Consider the following 22,464-nt stretch of genomic DNA (forward strand, 5'->3'; position numbering starts at 1 on the left):
TTTTTCGGACTATAAGTCGCACCAGTCATAAAATGCCCAACGAAGAGGAAAAAAACATATATATAAGTCGCACTGGAGTATCAGTCGCATTTTTGGGGAAAATTTGCTTGATAAAATCTAACACATAGAATAGATACTGTATGACATCTTGAAAGGCAATTTAAAATAAAAATACAATAGAGAACAATATGCTGAATAAGTGTACAGTTTGATAATGTTACATGATGCATGAACAACGAAATGCGAACGTGGCCAGTATGTAACGTAACATAGTTATTAAGTTATTCAGATAACTATAGCATAAAGAAAATGCTAACAAGTTTACTAAACCATCAATGTCACTCCAAAACACCAAAATAACATGTGAAATGATATCATAATGTGTTAATAATTTTACACATAAGTCGCTCCAGAGTACAAGTTGCACCCCGAGCCAAACTATGAAAAAAACTGGGCCTTATAGTCCGAAAAATACGGTACTATTTTTTTCTTGCTGCAGAAGAAATCTACTTTCGGTTATGACATTTATAACCTGACCTTAAATTCTGTGTTATTCTGTACAAATGACAGAGAGTATACATGGTTTATTGTACGTATTACATTCTCATGCAGCAGGCCAGTAGTATGCCAGGACATTTAGTTATGGCCTCCTAAATCTCAGGGGAGCCCATTGACTCTCTATACTGAGTTAATTATTGATGCTAACTGTCCATAATGCTGCCAATACATTGTACAGATAAACTCCTCAATATCCACACCTAGGGCAGAGTCGAATCATGTAGTACACTTAGAGCAAGATAATTATCTCCGCCAATTGGTGAAACATATAGAAGGTGATTTATTCAGTTCTGTTCGTCTGTCAATCTGTTTTTTGTCTGTATGCTTGTTTTCAAGATAACTCAAGAACAAATGAAGGCACTATTATCAAACTTGCGGTATATCTTTGTAACATGAAACTGAAGCGATCATTAAATTTTCCATGTCATGGTCACAGAGGAATTTCCTGATAACTTAACAATGGATTATTAGTCAATTTAAATACAATTTTCAGGGTTGGTGATATGATGAGAGGAGAATGAGTGATGGCATATTGGGGCATCAGGGCAAAGGTAAAAGGGGTCATAAATGTACACGACAGTTGCTTGGCATGGTGATGATGAGGGTTGAATTTGGCTGTTTAGGTGGAGGTCTTTTTTTTTCATATACTGTATGTACAGTATTTGTTTTTAGTTGTGGTACAGGAATGTATGTATTTATTTTGAGCTGTCCTGTTCAGCTGTGATACAGGAATTTAAACAAATGTTTATATTAGTGTAAATGGCATCGCAATTAAGCTTGCTAGTGTGACTCAAATCAACAATCAATACCATAGGCAATAAAACAGTTTTGGTTAATTGCTCAAAATAACATATTCACTGCGATTGACAACAATATACATCAAATCCATTTTTAACTGTGATGAATAATGCTATTCACTGTGACTGACAGAGACAGATGTCCAATCCATTTGGACTGGGAGGTTCCAAATGGATTGGACGTCTATTGTTGTCACTGGCAGCTAATGAGTTAATTTATGAAGCAGCTAGAACAGTGGGAAGTTTGTTGATGTATTTCTTCTAGTTTCAGTGGTAAAATGCCACAATTACTGCGCGGTCAATGTAAAAATAGTTCATTTTTAAAGCAACTCTGTCTCATCTAGCACTATCTATGGCAGCCAATGTATTAAGCAATATTTTTTTATTATTTGTTTTATATATTATCTGAGCCATTTTTTAAGATTTTTTAAATATATTATCTGACCCATTGCTCGTCTCTTTTTTTATTTATTTATTTAATTTTTTCAGATGACCAAAGTTAACCATCTTGGTCGAGATCAGTACTCTCTGACTGTTTCTTCCTTGTATCTGTCTTACTACTGCTTTCAGTCTTGTCGACTACCAGTGACGTACAAGACAGATCTGTTGGCGCAATGAGTTCGGGCCACCCCTCTGTTTGACACACTGATGAATGGTTAGCTGGACAGTGAGTCAGGCCTGTGACCCTGTCAGTCCCTTGCTAGACTGATTGGATTCTATTTGTCCCCGCAGAGGGAAAGGCAGTGATTACGAACAGATAAACAGAGTGTTTGGCTGCAACAACTTGCCTGAATCTTTTATAACAGGAGGTGAGATTGAGGGGGTAAAAAACTGGTACCTTTGAAAATGTTTCAAGGCAGAATTGCTCTACCTTTTCACTTCTTGTCTGGCTTTGACTTATAAGTTGTTGTTTCTTTCCAATTATATTCAACACTTCTCTAAACTTTTTGGGGCCACCAGTAAGAAAGGAAACTATGATACATTCCAAAATGTGGAACTGAATAGCAATAATATTTTATAGTGTTTTTCTTGTTGTTTTATAAGCATACATATATAGGGTTATTGTCAGGCCCACTGAAATTTTCAGTCTGCCTTGAGTCTCTGTCTCCCTGGTTTCAATTGTCCAAATTTGGACGATTTCTGCCAAGCTTAGCTGACAACGGCTGGCATCCGTTTTGCGCAGGAATTAAAAAAAAAAAAAACACCGGGCAACTGAGCTCGTATACTGCCTAAGTCTGTGTGTTGAAACCCCTGGCCACTCCTTCAGTAATTGGAAACAGTTTCTAAAGTTCTTCTTGGAAATTGAGTCATTGACCTTTAAGATATTTTACAGTTTTCATTTTTATTGTCAATTTAAAACTGGATACTACCATATAAATATTGTGCTGCACCATTGATATGCTCTAATAATATGTGCAAATATGTAATATGTATATGAATTCTTACTTGTTAACTTGCTCACTAATGCGCTGCATTTATCGTCATGAAAGTATGAACAATTACTGTATGTGGCATTTCCACTGGAGTTACTGTCTAATGGGAGCGACAGTGGCACAAGTGGTTGTGTCGATTGTCCATTGATTGGAGGATCGAGGGTTTGAATCTAGCTCCCGCTTGTGCCCAAGTTGTTGGTGTATCCTTGGGCGAGACACTTCACCCTAATTGCATGTGTGAAAGTTGTGTGAGAAGGTGTGGTTGATCGTGTTCATAAGGGCCGGTACCAGAAATTGGCTACCTCACTTTTAGAGGTGGGAATCTTAGGGCACCTCATGATTCGATTATGATTCAGAAGCTACGATTTGATTATAAATCGATTATTGACGAATTTTCTGATGAAAAAAAAAACTGAGAAATTCACAGGTCTTACCAAATGCGCTACTTGCCCTACATTGGCCAGTTTTAGTGCTTTGGAGCTAAATCGAATCACGACCCAGAGATGTCTTTTTAAAAAACAAAAAAAACAAAAACATTAAAACAAAAACAAAAACATAAAAGATGTATAAATATGTCTTTAGGACACTGAAACAATTACAAATAGAACATATTTATATGTTTTTGGGAGCAAATGAGTTAAGAGTTATTCAGATAACTAAAGCATAAAGGACATGCTAACAAGTTTACCAAACCATCAGTGCCACTCCAAAACACCAAAATAACATGTGAAATGATATAATAATGTGTTAATAATTTCACACATAAGTTGCTCCAGAGTATAAGTCGCACCCCCAGCCAAAGTATGAAAAAGCTGCGACTTATTGTCCCAAAAATACGGTAGTTGCAAAAATCCTCTCAGGCTTAAATAGACTACTATTTCAGTATCAAGTTAACAGTTCATAACAGAAAATAAAATAATCAAGTCCCCATACTGTATCAGCAGCTTTGAACTACATTCAATTTACTTAATGTTGTGAATCAACCGTTAATGTTGTTAAAATTGCTCCCGTTATTTCCCTTTCCTTTTGATATGTGAAACAGTTTCATAGTTTCATCATTTAAAGATAGATTCAAGTCAAGATTTAGCCTATTTAGGAGTATTTTAGATAAAAAGTTAATTAGGTTTGCTCAGAAAGTTCACTACAACAGCCTTCCAGAGAAGTCTACTGCTTTAAGATAGCGGCTGTTTACTAACGCCGGCGAGTCTGTCATTTCGCATTTAGTTCCTTATACATGTGATATCTACCATAGCATTATGTGGGCGTAGTTTGTAGCGGCTGTCGGCTGCAGTCAGGTATTATTGTTTTTTTTTTTTTATCTAGCGGCATGAGATGAGCCAGAAATGTTTAATCTCAGTCCGTTCCTCATTCCCTCCCAAAGACCATGCTGACTGTGTTTTAGTTCCGCTTTACTTGGTATATTTCAATAATCGGAATTTGGATGTTTGTGAATCGTTCTCGAATCTTCCACAGCCGAATCGAGAATAATCTAAGAATCGGAAATTTCACACACTTCTGTTCACTTCTGTCAGAGTGCCCCAGGGCAGCTGTGGCTACAATAGTAGCTTACCACCACTTAGTAGGGAGTGAAAGAATAATGCAATGTAAAGCGTATTTGAGTGTCCTGAAAAGCGCTATATAAACCAATGCATTAGTATTAATCTATTGTTAATGTTTGACGGTTTGGGGATTTTTGTGGTGTTAGTTTAGCTCTGTAACTCTACACATTAGTTGTGTATAATGATGTTTTGAGGATAGGTTAATGATGAAAAGGAATATGGTGTGTTCTGCTGAGGTGAAGACAAGGCCCGTTAACTTGGCCCTCTGACGAGTCCCAATGACAAGAGGCTTTACGGGCTATAAACCCAGAGGGATGAGGGCCGGTTGAAAATGGCCAGCAGTCTCAATTTTCTGCCAGACTGCCCCTCACCTTCCCTCTTTTTTTCCTTGTCGTTAGGTGCACGTGTTCTTCTCTTTTTCAGACCAGCTACTTTCTCGCTGATTATCTCGACCTCCCTTCCAATTCATATTTTCCCTTTGGCATGTTTTCTCAAGGCTGGCTCTCTCTTTCACGTCACTGCTTTGCACCCATATGGTGCCGATCCTTTTCGATTGCTACTATTGAGGGTTGTATACTTGTTTGTGGAGTCTATATTCCGATTTGAAGCCAATTGCGGCATGATAGCATACAGTATGTACAGTGTGTATAAACAAACAAGGACATTCGTCCTCTGACTGCGGAGCCTGGCTAAGCCAACAGAGAATGGCAGATTCATTATGGCTGCTGCTTGCGTATGAGGTTGCAATTATCATTGCTGGCTTAGTGATTCCTTAATTGCCTCATATAATTAGTTCAAATTTGGTTCTGAATGATGTCAGCCAGCTGTAGCAGTTTGTTCCAAGGGCACATGACATACAAAAACAAGCTTTGGTAGCATTTGATGGACACAATGTCATGTCCATACAGTAATGTTTCTATGACTATACATTGAAGCATTTTAGACATATATATATATTTTTTTTATACTATATGTTCACTCTCATCTCAAACATTCTTAATGAAACATGATCTTATCGAAAACATTTTTAGAATTTTTTTTTTCCAAGTCCTATTCGCAACACTATTCTCACCTCTCTCTGTAACGTTTATATTCTGATCAATATTATTGCTGCGGCAAGAGGTGCCAGAGTGGTAAGGGAGTTTTCAGTGTAGTTGAGTGCACATGTATAGAGAGTGGTAGGAAAATATCTAATAATGCTTGGCTGGCCTGAAACTGTCTTGCTCCTTCCCATATATTGCAATGTTATGTTTGCTTCAGTAATTGTTGGAAAAATGCATAGGCTAAGAACTATTTATGACTTATTTTTGGAGGTTAACCCATTTTTTACTATTTCAAGTTTTTCACGAATGAGCCAGGTAACAATCAGTCAATGATTCCACACCTGTATTTCACACCTGTTTCATTTGACTAAGATAATTGGTTTGTTATCCTGCGCACCCTATCGCAATTGGTTTGTTGCACAAATTATTAACATTCATCAATTTTCTATACTGTAACTAATACGAGGCGAAATACAGGGGCCGATTACGTGTTGAAGCTCCAGGAATACGACAAATTTCATGTTGGCATTTACATGGTTCCGTCTTGGTTGCATCTCCGTTCAAACTATGTCGCATTTCCATGTGAAAACAATGTAGTATTCATGCCAGGCCCTAGAGGGCAGTGGAGTTTTACAAGGCGACAGCCAATGATGCACTTCCTTGACAGCAGCTTCCTCAGCCTGGAAGACAACATACCCGCCCACTCAAAGCAATGGCGACCATGTGTTTTTTTTATTTTGCTTCAAAAGGCACAAAAACGTGAAAATAATATATTTCTAAATTAAAAATATTATAAAAACAGTAAATTAAAGTAGCCATCCCGCCATGTTTGCTGTTTTGAAAGCTTACTAGCAGCGACTGCGCATGCCCAAAGTGGCGTGTGCGTGCAGACTGTGAGCGTTCCAATCATATGGTTGCGGAGCAATCCCTGCAATTGAATCGTTCTGCTTTGGAAGCCGAAATCAAAAGATTGTGTCTTCGCCTTCCGTTTTTGCCATCATTGTGAAAAGGCATGGCCTTTCTGCAGGACAGTTGTTGCGGCTTGGTGTCACAGCGTTATCATGCAAATGGCCAAATAGACTAGCAGAATGAAGCTTTTTTTTTAAAGGAAAATGCAAAAATATCCTAAATTACCATTGCTATGAATATACTGCAAAACGAAATTTTCGTCCATGATGACACATTTCTGGTGACCTGTGGTCGTGCAAAAGCACACGGAGAAATGAGTGAAATAAAGCTCACGAATTACAACAATATTTAGGAGTAACACTGGGCAACACACTCAAGTGTTACCTGTGTTACAAAGAAAAATGGTAAAATTAACACAATGATTCATTGTTGTCTTAGGGTAGAAACTAAATAACAATAAACTAAGATGGGCTGAGCATCGATACTTGTGCAATCAAATATCATACCCGGATAGTACATTTCAGTATCGATTTTGACAACCCTAGTTGTAAGTAATTTAGAGAGCGCATATAGAGAGACAAAAGCATGTGCAGTCCTATTCACACCATTGTTGAGTGGAAACAGAACCCATGGAGCTTGCACTGAAGTCAGGAAAAGGCACCACTAGACCAACGACATATAACACTCATATACTTCTTTTTGTGCCAATCCTTCATAATACACATGTCTAATAACGTGTCACTCGGGTCTCTGTGCATGTACCAGAGGGAGTCTCATTGTTAAGTCCAGTGATGATGTCGGCCTCATTAAGATTGATGAGGAGTGCCCAATGTCATGGCTGGGTTAGCATCCCATTGGCGAGCCAGGAACAGAGCTACCTTGCTGCCGAGCTCCTAGCTCTGCAATGCACCATGTAATTATCTGGTTGAACGTCAAATGAACAGGCTAATTTATTCACCTGAGTTATTTATGAGAGAAGCGTGCGAGTTTGGGGAATAATGTTCCCCATTTGCCCTTTCCAATAAGTGCTCCAAACTGTTTTAGGTTTACTTAATAGAGTTTTAAATTACACTTGTTCCAACAGCATTACCAATCAATTAAAAGTCATTTTTGAAAATTATTTTTTATTTATTAGTATTACTAATTTAATTCTATCTGATATATGCTTTTGTGAGCAACTACAAACCCTGCCTAAAGTACAGTGCGTGTATAGAAATGTGTATTCTTAACTCACTGGCTACTACTGACCATGATGTCAAATCCATTTTGACTGGGAGGGCTGGCAGAGATAGTTCGATCGCTACCAGCCTACATTCTAATTGGATTAGATGTCTATTGCTGTCAGTGGCATTGATCACTCAATGCCAGCCATCCCAGTACAAACATATTTGATCTGTCTATTAGTCTATAGTCCACAAGCAATCATTGAGCATGTAAAATAAGGTTAATGAATTTTAAAGGTAAGATACCATTTGGGAAAATATGCATTATAATTAGTAGGAATTAATGAAGTATGTTTATACTCTGAAATAAATGACCTATTTTACTAAATTCAGTTTGGATTCTCTCATTAAAGGACAGCTGAAGATTTCAATTCATGAGTGTTTTACTTGGTTTAATTGTTTTGAATGCATCATTCATGGTCTCAAAACTCACATTACCCAAAAATGGTTTGAATGGCGTACCGCACGGATAGTATTGTTAGACCGTGACGTCGCATCGTAAAGCGAAAGTAAAGCCGAAGTGGAACATTATAGACCCGCCCTCGCATAGAAACAACTTAATTTGTGCTACTTTTCGCCGGTAATCTTTCAAAAACGAACATGCCGATCACGCATTGCTTTTTTGGAACTCTTAGAAACGACTCTAAACATTTCGACACATGAAGGATGTTTTCTTCATACGTTTCCGGAAACCAAAAACTCGGGAGGAAAAAAATTTGAAGACCAAATCAACTTGCGCGGACTTTAACACCAGCTCAGTGAATCCATTCACATTTCATATGCAGTAAACATTTTGTCTGGTTGGCATGGTCTTTCAGAGGACAAAGAGGTAAGCCATTTTTATATTTTTAACTTATTTTTTTAGCGTAACGTTGTGCCGTACTGCTTCAACAAGTATTTGATACACGCACAATGGGAAAACCCATCGGCAGTGTATCAAATACTTGTTCTCCCCACTGTATATATATAGTATATATATATGTGTGTGTGTATGTAAATGTGTATGTATATATGTATGTATATATGTGTGTGTATATATATATATATATATATATATATATATATATATAATTTTTAATCGAGTTAATTACAGCTTAAAAATTAATTAATCATAATTAATTGCAATTAATCGCAATTCAAACCATCTATAAAATATGCCATATTTTTCTGTGAATTATATATATATTCTGTAAAATAAATTGTTGGAATGGAAAGATAAGACACAAGATGGATATAAACATTCAACATACGGTACATAAGGACTGTAGTGGGCATTTCACTCTACTGTCATTTAAATCTGTCTATGCTGTCCTTACTCCGAAGCGTCTACTTTTTCCAAAGCTAGACAGCTAGTGAACGACGCCTTAATAATCAGACTTCTTCTGATTTATGATTAAAATGGCCTCAAACCATTGTCCTCTTTAGACCGTCCTAAAACTACACACAAAAAAGTACACAAGCATTGCATTAGCAAAAACGTTAGCTTAGCACGCTATACAGGTTAACTAAACAAACAAAAAGCGTCTCATACAAAAAATATAACATTTCGCTTATTAACATAATATGTACATTCTTTACAACAACCATACTTACGGACAAATCTTGTCCAAGGAACATATAAGCACAACAGAGACGTCGTGCAGCCATATTGAACTGGCAAGTAAACAAGAGTTCACTGTTAGACAGCACAAAAACCCTTGCTGTAAAACTTACCAAAAGGCAGAATACTGTCTGAGCGGGACATGTGTGTTAATTGCGTCAAATATTTTAACGTGATTAATTAAAAAAAATAATTTTGACAGCCCTAATATATATATATATATATATATATATATATATATATATATATATATATATATATGTGTGTGTGTGTGTATATATGTATATATATATGTGTGTGTGTATATATGTATACATGTGTATATATTAGGGCTGTCAAAATTATCGCGTTAACGGGCGTTAATTAATTTTTTAAATTAATCACGTTAAAATATTTGACGCAATTAACGCACTAGGCCCGCTCAGACAGATTTAAATGTCAGTGCAGTGAAAGGCCAACTTGTTAATTGTGTTTTATGGAGTTTTTCCGCCCTCTGCTGGCGCTTGGGTGTGACTTGCATATGTTATGTGGCGTAATGTCGCCCTCTGCTGGCGATTCAGTGCAGCTGATTATTTGGGTTTCGGCGCGCTTTTCTGACGTGATTATATGTCGACGCGAACTCACGCTAATAGACAGTGCTATTCAGACCAGCTAACGTCCGCATCCAGTATTCAGTGGCAGTTCTCATAACCCCATCACACTGTTTGTGTCTAATACATGCATCACTTGTGAGTTATATTCCTCCTTTGTTTATATTCATAAGCATTAGATAGTGTATTTGAATTTGTTCACATATATGGTGAAATGCAGTTACATTGTTAGATGCTTGTGAGCTAATTGGCTAGTGCTACTGGTCAAATGGACACGTGTGTGTACAGTTTATGTTATTTTGTGATTTATGCAAGTTATTGACACATTGCCTTGTTATTTTCAGTTTTACAAAAATACAAGAAACGTGCTCCTGTCAAAAAAGAGATGACTTCAGTAAAGCCCATGCAACTTTACCACACCGTCTGATTTCTTTTTGGAACTTATGTTCGCTATCCGTCAATTTGTGTACTCACACACATTGAGGACAGGGCTACTAGTTTATTTTTTGATTGAAAATTTTACAAATTTTATTAAAACGAAAACATTAAGAGGCGTTTTAATATAACATTTCTATAACTTGTACTAATATTCATCTTTTAAGAACTACAAGTCTTCCTATCCATGGATCGCTTTAACAGAATGTTAATAATGTTCATGCCATCTTGTTGATTTATTGTTATAATAAACAAATACAGTCCTTATGTACCGTATGTTGAATGTATATATCCATCTTATCTTTCCATTCCAACAATAATTTACCGAAAAATATGGCATTATATGCATAATGGCATAATATGGCAATATGGCATATAGATGGTTTGAATTGCGATTAATTGCGATTAATTACGATTAATTAATTTTTAAGCTGTAATTAACTCGATTAAAAATTTTAATCGTTTGACAGCCCTAGTGTATATATATATATATATATATATATATGTATATATATGTGTATATGTGTATATATGTATATATGTGTATATGTGTATATATATGTACACTGTAAATGCTAACATTCAAATTAATTAAATTTGATAAGTGAACTAAACTCAGTTTTCATCAACCTGTTGTGAACACTACTTTTAAATAAGTAAGTAGTAATTTGGGGTTGGAGAACTTGCTTAACTTGATATATCCCAGTTAAGTCAAATTAGAAAAAATAATTTATTGTACCCAGTGTCCTTTGCGCGTTCTATCAGACATGCGCAGATCTGCCCTGCCTACTTTCGCGCTCTTTCCAACACCTTTCTCATTTATTTTCGCCATTGTGGGTTTATTTGTCCTCAGCACACTGATTTGGTAAGTAAATATTTTACTCTTTTGTAAACCGTCTATTTGTCTTGTTGTAGTGTAGTAGCCTGTGTGCTGCCAGGGAGGAAAAGTGTCAATTACATCAAATATCACCGCTAGCAAGCATGCTATATGACCGTGACAGTAACCTCATAATTTTCAGAAACAAATGTAGACTACAGTTTATGGTAGACTACCATTTATGCCGGCGTTTTGAATTCTTGGTGATTAAGTTGACAGACGGGGCTCGTAACGTCTTTTAGGCGGTGGGAGAGGTTTTTAAAACCGATTTAAAACAGTTACCAAGCGGTTTTAAGTTAGCTGGACCGAGGGAAGGTTCGCTTCCTGTGTTACCGAGCGGTTAAGTTAGCTAGACCGAGGGGAGGTTCGCTTCCTGTTTTCAAAATAAAAACAGTAATTCTATCGTTAGTGGGTGTTTTATTTTGTGAAAATAACAGGAAGTGCCTTAGTCACTACGGCCAGCTTGAGTAGCGCCGAATTTCCACGTTGTGGATCTAAACGGCTACTTTCTCACGTAAAAATGTTAGAAATGTCGATAAAGTGATTTATTTACAGAGTTAGTGCTAGAATTAAGTCAGCTTCAGCCTGTCTATTTCGGCTCAGGTAAGAGCTAAATGCACACTCAGACTTTATGTACGCCAACGTAATCGGTTCTTGCGTTAGAGCAGTGGTCCCCAAACTACGGCCCGCGGGCCGTATCCGGCCCGCCTCCACATTTGGTCCGGCCTCCTGAACCCCCCCCAAATAGTGTTATCTATTTCCTGGCTTTTTTTCTGTGAAGAACCCAAACAGGGTTATTTGGTTATTATCTCTTTAATTAATAGTGTTATTATTATTCATTATTATATGATATTATATCATATTATATTATGTTATTATTTTTATTTTATTTTGTTGCGTGAAGAATCCAGAAAGGGTAATTTAATTGTGGCTTTCTGAAAAACAATACATTTTTACATTTAGGCACTGCTGCAATCGTCACACTGTTTCTGTTACAAACTGACCCGGCCCCTCATCAGAGAAGGGAAAGTCATGTGGCCCTCACAGGAAAAAGTTTGGGGACCCCTGCTTTAGAGTGTTTGTCATCTGCACTTCCATTTGCTTTTCTTCATGTGCAGTGCTCCCCCTCCATGTTTGATCAAACTGCACTGATAATTTGAAATTGTTTTAAAATGCATTAATCGCAAAAATCGGAGGACTAGATCACATTTCAGAGTGCAGAGATCACAGTCGATGCTATAACAACCTGGTGTGTTGAAGCTTGGTCATTTATGTGCCTATATTTTGAAATTGTTGCCTTAATTTTGTGTTCTTTTTCACCGTCCCCCAATCAGGCTGAAGCAAATGGTCAGAAGTCCACACATACCTCAGTCTCTGCAATTACAGGTATGTCTCATACACTGATCAATGAATTATTTAATATTTGTATTTGTTGGGTTGGGATAACAAACATGCATTAATGTTTTTACAGATGGATTAAGAAATTAATTGTACATCTCAATTTGAATGTTAAAAAAATAATCAATTACATTAATTTAAAAATAACTCATTATTACACAGTTTGTGAATATTAAACTAAGTCATTGCAGATTTTAATTTGTGATTAAAAATAATTGGACATTTTAATTTGTAACTGTTAAGAAAAAATGTAACTTTTTTTTCAAACAAGTTCTCAATGCTGAAATTATTATGTCTTTTCAGGTCAACCAGAGCAGTATTCTCTAATGCAGTGGACTTGTAAGTACTGCACATTTTCTGCTGGAAAGAGAGGCTACTTGCTTAAGCATTACCGCTTAAAACATGGATACCACACTCGGACATCCCTACTCCCCATGTCTTCATAAGGACTGCCTCTGCACATTTAAATCTTTTAATGCACTCAAAGTACACCTATCGACATGGCACTCTCAAAAAGATGCAGACAAAAGTGGAGAAACTGCATTTGACTGTCAGTTGTGCAACTTTGTGGAGCCTTGTTAAGAAGCAGACTTCTTTACCCATTTGCGAAGACATCTTAAGCTGAGGCAAATGGTTACTTGCATATATCAAGACTGTAACTTTCAGAGCACTGTTTATTCTACCTTCACTGCACACAAAAGCAGAAATGTGAAATGAGTTTGAACCATAGTATGGGTAGGACATTTGTGTCTAAATCATTCAATCCCAATAAAAGTTGCTTCAATCAAAAAAAATATTTTTAATGAAAGAAAAAGAACCTCTTGCTAAAATGTTTTTTTGAAAATCTATATTTTTTTAAATATATATATTTTTTTATTGACGTGTCACTTTTTTTGCAAAGCATAAAGTTTTAAACTTTTTTTTTTAAAGTGGAAAAAGTTTTTGAAGGCACTTTTTTTCAATTGAATCATTTTGACACAAAGATACGATTTCAACGCTACTTCCGACATGTTTGAGTGGCAGGTGACTACGCCAATGGCATAAAAGCATGCAGCAAGAATAATGGCCACCAGAGCTCCATCGAGCCATCGGACTCTGCTCGAGTCCAAGCCGAAAATAGGGCACCGGTACGTGGGTGTGAAATCGGCATCTCACCGGAGTGCCTGCGATGGTATGGTGCGCTGCTGCTTAATGTCATTCAACAAAGGGAACTTCACCCGCTGCCCTGACGTGATGGTTGGCAATCGTGGTCCAACCGCAGTGTCGCGACACGCCGGTACGTGAGTGGCCGATGAGTGGCCCGACACTAGCCTGCCCAGTAAGCGAGTGGACTACCGGCGAGTCGCCGGCATCCGCGCCGGGAGCCCCCTTCGGGAGCCCCGTCGCTTCAGCTTTGAATGAGTGTTGTGTCACTCGTGGGCCGTCCACTCAACAGCCGGCCTCCGCGCCGGGGAGGGGGGGTGATATCGGGGTCCGCCAGTGTGCCGAGACAGGGCACCGTACCATCGCGGACACTCCGGTGAGATGCCGATGTCACACCCTCCTACCGGTGCCCTATTTTTGGCTTGGACTCGAGCAGAGTCCGATGGCTGGATGGAGCCCTGGTGGCCATTATTCTTGCTGCCTGCTTTTATGCCATTGGCGTAATCACCTGCCACTCAAACATGTCGGAAGTAGCGTTGAAGTTGTATCTTCGTGTCAAAATGATTGAACCGAAAAAAAGTGCCTTCAAAACTTTTTCCACTTCAGAAAAAAAAAAAAAAAGGCGTTTAAAACGTTTTGCTTTTCAAAAAAAGTGACACGTCAATAAAAAAAATATATATTTAAATTTTTAAAAAAATTGCAAAAGATTTTTTTTTCTTTGATTAAAAATAGTTTTTTTGATTGAAGCAACTTTTATTGGGATTGAATGATTTGGACACAAATGTCCTCTACCCATAATATGGCTCAAACACAAAAAGGATTGCTTCGATCAAAGAAAACGGTTTCAATGAAAAATATAGTGTTGAAATGTGAATTTCTGAGTCTCAAATATTTTTTCACATTCAAACCTTTTTTTCTACAATTGATTTTTTTAAAGTTACTTTTTCTTCGATTGAAAAAAAAAATATATATATACTAATGACATACTTTTGACTAGAAATTAGACTTTTTTTTAGACGATAGAGCTTAATATGAAATTAGAATTTGAATAAAAATAAGACACATATTCTTGGTAAGATTTTAGGTTTCTGAGGTGTATAACTCCAGTACACGTTTTGCATGTACTCTTCTGGTGATTTGAAAGAAACAAGGTATCTTGTTCACTGTTTTAGGTGTTAAAGTGAAATTTGAATTTGAACTGAGTTGTGTGTTTTAAAAAGAGTTCTGTATTTTTATATTTATTTTATCACTGCTGCACAGTTTAAACCATGGGGCAATGTTGATTGTAGTTCGTTTTGATTACTAATATTGTTGGAGAAATCAGAAACTGTTAGCTTTACCAGAGCTCAAGCTCATGTTGTAATGGGCCATCAGGCAATGTCCCACAATACGAACTTTCAAACTCAGCTCAAGCAGTGGTTGAAAGCAAATCAGTCTTGCAATCACTGACTTTTAAGTTCTTAGTAACGTATTGTATTGTTGTTTTATTGTAATCTTTTGTTATTTCTTTCCTTTTTGTATCTTTGTGTCACCTGTTTAGGGACTACAGATGTAAATTAGCATATACTTGCTACAATCTGGCATATTTACATCTTTTTAGATGTTCATCAATGTGCACTGTCTCTATTAAATAAATAAATAAAAATAATGGGCAACTAGTTTGTTGCCATGTCTTCAATGCTAAGTTAATGTCCTGAAATTATGAAAATAGGATCTCTCCTGTTAGTCTTTGGAAATCACAGGATAGGAGTGAACATTGATGCAGTTCAGGTATTATTCAGTAATTTCTGTCGCAAAAGGTTATCTTAGGTACTTATACTGTACTTTGTATGAAGTGCAAAATGTTGGCAAAAGTGGGTTTATAATTAATCCACTGATTGTTCATTGATACTGAGAATTAACCAAACACTGTTCAGCCTGCCAGGAGCCAGTGTCTCCCATTAAATGCACTTTTGAGCATTTTAAAGTAAACTTTAATTCCACTGAGTTAATCCAATGAGTGTTCTCCATTTATTGTGTTTTGGGGGTCATTACTATTAGATAATGTGTTTTTAATAAAATTAGTATGTGCAGTTGTAATTTCTATTGTGGAATTCTTTTAGGTCAAGAAAATTAAGTTGACCTGAATATGATGGATGAAATGGAAAACTAAAGATAATTAATATACAATTATCACTTGAATACTGCACTCAAAAAAAAAAAAAAAAGTTACTACAATCCAATTATTTGAGTTAATTTGAGTATTGTACACTCAAAATAAGCAAGTTACTGTAATCCAGTTATTTAAGTTAGTTTGAGTACTGCCAACTCAAAATAAACAAGTGACTATAATCCAATTTTTTTAAGTTAATTTGAGTACTGCCAACTCAAAATAATTAAGTTAATCAAATCTAATTCATCTAAGTCAACATAAATTAAATTTTTTAAGGCAGCAAGTTTGCATATTTTTTTTTAGTAAAGTCAACTTATAATATTTTACAGTGTATATATGTGTATATATATATATGTATATATATATATATATATATAATGTATATATATATATATATATATATAATGTATATATATATATATATATATATATATATATATATATATAATGTATATATGTATATGTATATATATATATATATGTATATATGTATATGTATATATCTTTAGTAAGGGGGAAATGTAAATAAATTATAGAATTAAGATTTGCTATCAATGAAAAACTTAAAATTATTCGTTGGCTGTCCTTGAGTAGGCGGCACGGTGGCTGAGTGGTTAGCACATCTGCCTCACAGTTCTGAGATCAAGGGTTCAATCCCGGGCTTCGGCCTTCCTGTGTGGAGTTTGCATGTTCTCCCCGTTGCCTGCGTGGGTTTCCTCCGGGAACTCCGGTTTCCTCCCACATCCCAAAAACATGCATGGTAGGCTGATTGAACACTCTAAATTGTCCGTAGGTATGAGTGTGTGCGTGAATGGTTGTGTGTCTCCTTGTGCCCTGCGATTGGCTGGCAACCAGTTCAGGGTGTCCCCTGCCTACTGCCCGTTGTTAGCTGGGATAGGCTCCAGCACCTCCGCGACCCTCGTGAGGAATAAGCGGCATGGAAAATGAATGAATGAATGTCCTTGAGTAGCATTTGCGATCACTACACAAAGCTAGCTAAATTACCCCCATGAATGGTCAGAGACGTAGGACAACCAGAGGATATATAAGAAAGACAGGGCTGATGGTGAAGGACAGCTTGATGAAACAGGAGAATGTCATTGTCAGTCGCGTCGATAAAAAAGCTAAGTCTATGCTTAGGTCGGCTCGTTTTTTTCGTCTTTTTCAGCCTTCGACACTCAAGCCATCTCTTTAACTGAAGATTTTTATGTTCTTCCACATCTTTGCCAGTGAATTTGGCACCAGGCACATCATTTTCGGAGAGAATTGGTAGGTTTAGCTCTGTGAACATCTCCTTCGTACACGATTTCCATTCATTTCCTATTAGGGACAAACGGTGGCTTGTCCCTACTTAGCAACATTAGCTAATGTCATGAATATTAATGAACGTTGTGCTGTACTGCTTCTGTCTGACAATGAATGACCTGAAAAGCACGCGGAACCCTGGGATGGAACAAGAAGTCAAATAAGATTAGTGTGATACAATATGAGAAATATCTGAATGCTGGACGTGACTGACGGGGTTGCCCAAAGTGTTGGTCTGGCGACAAGCGGCAACGACGAACAGGCTTATGAAGGCGGCTGATTGTGATGGGTCGGAGCTGTTGTCGTTCCTAATCCTATCCCTAATAGACAGCTTTGAAATCCTAGGAGGATACAACATAAGTAGACCCTTACCCCCGAAACACACCGCCGTGCTTTGCTCAGCTCCATTCCGGATGACGCAACAAATACAATGCAGATCGCCAGCAATGCCCACAGCATACGACTCTCATGCAGTCCGTACACCCGCGGACTCTAGACGTGCATGCGCAAAACGGAGGAGGCCACGTGATCAGATCAACACAAAGTTTATTATTGTGACAGTATTTATTGTCAGAGGGAAAAACACGCCAAAAATGCACAAAGGCCAATAGTACAGTTTAGCTACTGTTAAATTCAATTCAACACACACAAAAGCACACAATAACCCACAGATGCCACCCCCCGCCCCTACAAATCTATACGCACACACGCGTGCTAGAGGTAAGATCGGGGCTAAAAAATCCAGCCCGACCCAACCCGGGCCTGCGGGTTTTAAAGCCCGACCCGAAATTTTATGTTTTATTTGTGAGGACTCAGGGGAAGGAGCGCAGGGATGCGATGCGTCAGTCAGACCTAAACAGAGCTTCGCTTGGAAAAACAAATTAAAGCCTGTATTTTGTAAAGAATTCTCCCAGTTAAACAAGACATTATATGCATATTCAATCAACATTTATATCTTTTATATTTGTGTGTCTGTTCTATCAGCTGGACAGTTCATGTTTCATTTCCTTGGCAATTAAATGCAGCAGCCCATTTGACACTTATTTTAATTTCCTTGAGTTGGCAGAAAAAAAAACGCAAATTTTTTAAATGTTTAAATAGTCTACGTATTTTTATAATCATTGTAAATGCATTTACACAATGAAATAACGCTGGAAAAGTTAAATTTATTTCTGTGTGGGATATTGTGCTCATATGGACGCGCCTCTCTGACAAGGAGAGGCTCTGTGCGGCTCCTGTTCGCAATTCCCATCCAGCGCCTTTTCTGTCATCCAAATTATTTATTTTATAACAAGTATTCCTTAGTTTAACATCCATATTTAAATAAACTGTATATTATAACAAAAAAAGTAAGCGAGAGAGAAGTCCAGTCCGACCCGAAAGTAAAAATTGATATTTTAGGCCCGACCCTGCCCAAAATGTGGGTCGGGTCAGGTACAGGCTTAAGATCTTATACCTCTAATGCACGCACATACACAAACATAGTGTAGCACTTGCAAGAATTGCCAGCGGCAATTAGTTTCAATAAATCAGCACAGTAGTCTATCTCACTTTTTACTGTTTAGTTTTCTCCGCGCTCTCTTCGTGGCATCAAAAACACCAATAAAAAGTCGCGCTGATGACCAATGCAGCGCTTCCTAGTGACACTACAATAGTATTAGGAAGACTGTCTTTTCCTTTAGTCATTTTAAAATATATTGTTTGGAGATACATGAGCACTGTACATCCCATGCAAATTACCTGTATACATTTTGTTCTGTGTAATTTTCAACAAAATATGGTTAAAATTAGATGCATAATACTTTTATTAACAATATTTACTTTGAAAGCGTCACGAAAGCAATCCTGAATGGTTAGTTTCGGTGGAAATATCCCATATATCGTTGCTGCTGCTTTGCTCGCTGTGGATAGTCTGTTGCGTTCAGGAATTTACGCCACACTTCCGGGTTTGGGAAGTGACTATTAACAGAGTGCACAAACCTAAAAAATACAAATTATCCTCACAGTTACGTGTTAAAAATGACATGGCTGTTTTGACGAACTCATCCAAAGTTTATATTCGTAAAATTACACCGAAATCCGGAAAAATCTTCAACTGATCTTTAACTCTACATATGTGCCTTACTAGAAAAAAAAAAAAACAGAAAGTAAATTGAGAGAATTGAACAATCACTGCCTGAAAATCAATTTGTAAAGCTTCAACAAGCCCCCCACGTTTCATGACGGATTGAATCAAACAGACATTCACAACTTCAATGATTCAAGGAGACATTCTTTTACAAAGTGCTGATGCAATGTGCAGTGAATTCCAAATAGAGTCTTCCAACATGTGGAGGAAGTGGAATTAGGATTTTAATACATGATCACAACCTCCCCTGATCAGACGGTAAGATTCCTGTGAAAATTACTCAGCAGAAAACCTTTTCATGTCCCAAAACATATAAATATGCAAATAAATAAAACACTCTTCCCTGTTGCTGGGTGAGACACAGGTATCAAGAACGGATGTAATACTGTAATTGGTTGTGGACTGACAATGCGGTTGCTTTTCTTCTCCATACTGTTATTTGTAAGTCCTATTTCCCATTATTGTACTTTTCTCAACTCTGCGGAATATACTTCTGGACCTCAGTATATATTTTTAAATAGTGAAATTACATTTACTTTTGGCAATATTATAATTAATATTTACTTAATTTTTTTGTAGATGAAGATGGCGTGTACACATGAACGATTAAAAAAATAAATAAAACTATTCTAAATAAAACTGAATTGATGCCATCCTTGATTAAATCAGACAGCCAGATGGGAGGTTAACGAGAATTTGTCCCAGCTGCAATGTTATGTTTTCATGGCAAATTATCAAAATAATTACAGAGGTGACTATTTCAAGGGCAAATGTTTATGTTGACAAAGTGTTCAGTTAAGGATGTTTTCTTTTTTTTTTTTTTTTTTTTTTTTGACCCTGGAACAAATCTCTTAAATGAATTGTAAGAAAAAGAGAACAATGGTTTATGAAGTGTTTATTTCTTTATATTGTATTACTATATTTTTAGTACTTTTGTGGGGGAGTTCTTAGTCATGTGCCACTGAACCACCTTGCAATTGAGACTGATTCTCAGTAGGTGTCCAATTCTGAGTGAGTAAAGCCTCCAAAGAACCTCTCAACACAGTTCATGCCTTCAGCTGTTTTTCTGCTGGATAGAGTTGGGAGGAAAATAATCACATGACTAGCATGACGTCTAAAAATCACTTTTATTACGGTCCAAACGTACATCCCTCCAATTTTACGTTTCTAGACTATATGTTTTTAGCTGGATCAAAACACAGCGTTATGGTTATTTTCGAAATGTAGCAGTGAATTTTCATCAAAGTAATATAACAACTGATTTCTGAGATTTCTTACTGCTATGTAGTACTGATTTGACAAAGAAGGCATCTGACCTTCTAGCCGGAATAGCGCCAGCCGAATCGCCGGACCCGCACATCCCCAATGACCCGGGCCAGCGAGATCCCAACAATCCGACCAGAAGGCCAAACTGCACGTTCACCTTAGTCTTAAACCTTTGTACTGACTCCATTTTGAAAGGTTTAAAGAAGGCTCACCGAAAACAAGTTGACAATTTATTCAGGTCGACAGCAATCAAAACGGCAAGGCGAAACAGAAACACTCAGGCGGGGAGGCAAGGTCACCCTATCACACGTCAACAAAACGTCCCCGAGAAAAATGACCACAATTAGTTAAACATTCAGTGTTTTGAAGGCTCTCACGGGGCGTGCTGTGGGCAAGAAGAAGGATGTGTTTAGGATTGTTGTCTGTTTGTGGATTGGATAGGAGAATTCAGGAGTTACTGTCGTCCAGGAAACGAGGGTAGTGCATTTTGCCATATCAGCGTCACAGGGGCTCTTGGAGTCTTGTCAGTTGTGTTATCAGCTGGATATCTGGCGTTCTCCCGTGTTCCTTGTGTTAGGGCAGAGCGTTCCGCCATTTGTTCTGGACTGTCCAGTAGAACTGATTGGGAGAGTTGGTGCGTCAATCTTGATTAGTCAGTTGTATGATGCACGCGCTGGGCTTCCGTGATAAGAAGGCGTTGTTTATCTCTTATGCCCTATATTCTGCTTGATTTCCTTAAACTATGGTATAGGTGCTATTTATTTTATATTGGGTGTCTTAGAGTAATACAAACAGTCAAACAGTAAATACGAGAAACGATACTATTCCCTGATTGCATTACTCTAACACACTTAATATAATCAAACAGTTAGACGGTGCCTACAAGAACAAATGAACAAATGCATTTTAGGGATTGACATTGTTCTGGCACCGTTTTGAGAGTACTACATATTTATTGACACTTAGAAAATAGAGCTAAACTGAGAATTTATTGCTTACAATCACTCATACTCCACTTGTAATGCACCTCTAAAAAACTAAAAATCTCATTTTGCTTCACACAATTTTTTTCGTACTACAGTTCAGATCAAATAATTGAAGGTTTTAAGAGCACTTAAATTAAATCATTTTCATTTTTGTTTGACAGCATCTCTCCCAAGTGTTCTCATTCCACTGATTCCGCACAAATGAGCATTACATTTATTCAATCGTTTCTGGCAGAGTACATTAATAGCTTCACGTCATGAAGCAATGTGTACTTGTGTAAAAGAAATGCCTTGAAACAAACAAAGAAACATTACAAACATTTCGTAATGACAATTTTCCAGACTCAATTTTGACCTTCTAAATCAGAGGTGGGCAAACCGGTCCTCGAGGGCCGCAGTGGGTCCTGGTCTTTGTTCCACCTGACCCAGCACAGACAGTTTAACCAATGCGGTTTCAGCAAAAATGAGAAGCACCTGACTGCTATCTACTGATTGCACTTCAGATTGGTGAAAAGGTGTCTTCTTAATGGGTTGCAACAAAAACCCGCACCCACTGCGGCCCTTTGTGGAATAGTTTGCCCACCCCTGTTCTAAATGTATACCGGTTATATAAATAGATTTCAAGATTTCCTATCCAGGCTAAACAAACTGAAAACCTGAACTTTGCACCTGAAGTAAAACTATGTGTGTTGGTGCAGGTTATATTTGAGTTCCCTCGACATCCCTGGATCAATAGGTGATGGATAGGGCAGTTATCGATCACCATAGTGCATAGGGGCTAATTTATGCCAGTGCTCCGTCGAACCCCACGCAACCGAGGCACTGAGGCGTGAAATTCAAATTATTATTACAGACGGGCAATTCCATTATCTAGGGAAAGAATATGTCGCTGTGGCACATATGGGCTGTCTTCTTTTAGGATAGGAAGAAGGGAGGAGAAGAGGAAATATGGGGGCAAGGCTGCGACTGTGGCTAGTGGGGGAAAATATTAGGCCACTTTATCATTGTGGCCTCACTTTTCTACCCTTAGAATATCCTCCTGTCTCCGAATGTAATTGGCAC

General features: G+C 37.5%; 1 protein-coding gene and 1 long non-coding RNA gene across 2 annotated transcripts in view; both read left to right on the forward strand.

Moving 5' to 3' along the window:
* LOC130927503 (receptor tyrosine-protein kinase erbB-4-like) overlaps window positions 1–22,464 on the forward strand; it is a 452,680-nt gene that overhangs the window by 114,801 nt on the left and 315,415 nt on the right. The gene's annotated exons all lie outside the window — the stretch shown is intronic.
* LOC130927504 (uncharacterized) lies at window positions 10,722–13,303 on the forward strand. The gene is made up of 3 exons (XR_009066445.1): window positions 10,722–11,012; window positions 12,359–12,410; window positions 12,726–13,303. It is a non-coding gene; the product is annotated as an uncharacterized LOC130927504 (long non-coding RNA).

Source organism: Corythoichthys intestinalis, chromosome 12, assembly GCF_030265065.1.
Source record: "Corythoichthys intestinalis isolate RoL2023-P3 chromosome 12, ASM3026506v1, whole genome shotgun sequence".
NCBI lineage: Eukaryota > Metazoa > Chordata > Actinopteri > Syngnathiformes > Syngnathidae > Corythoichthys > Corythoichthys intestinalis.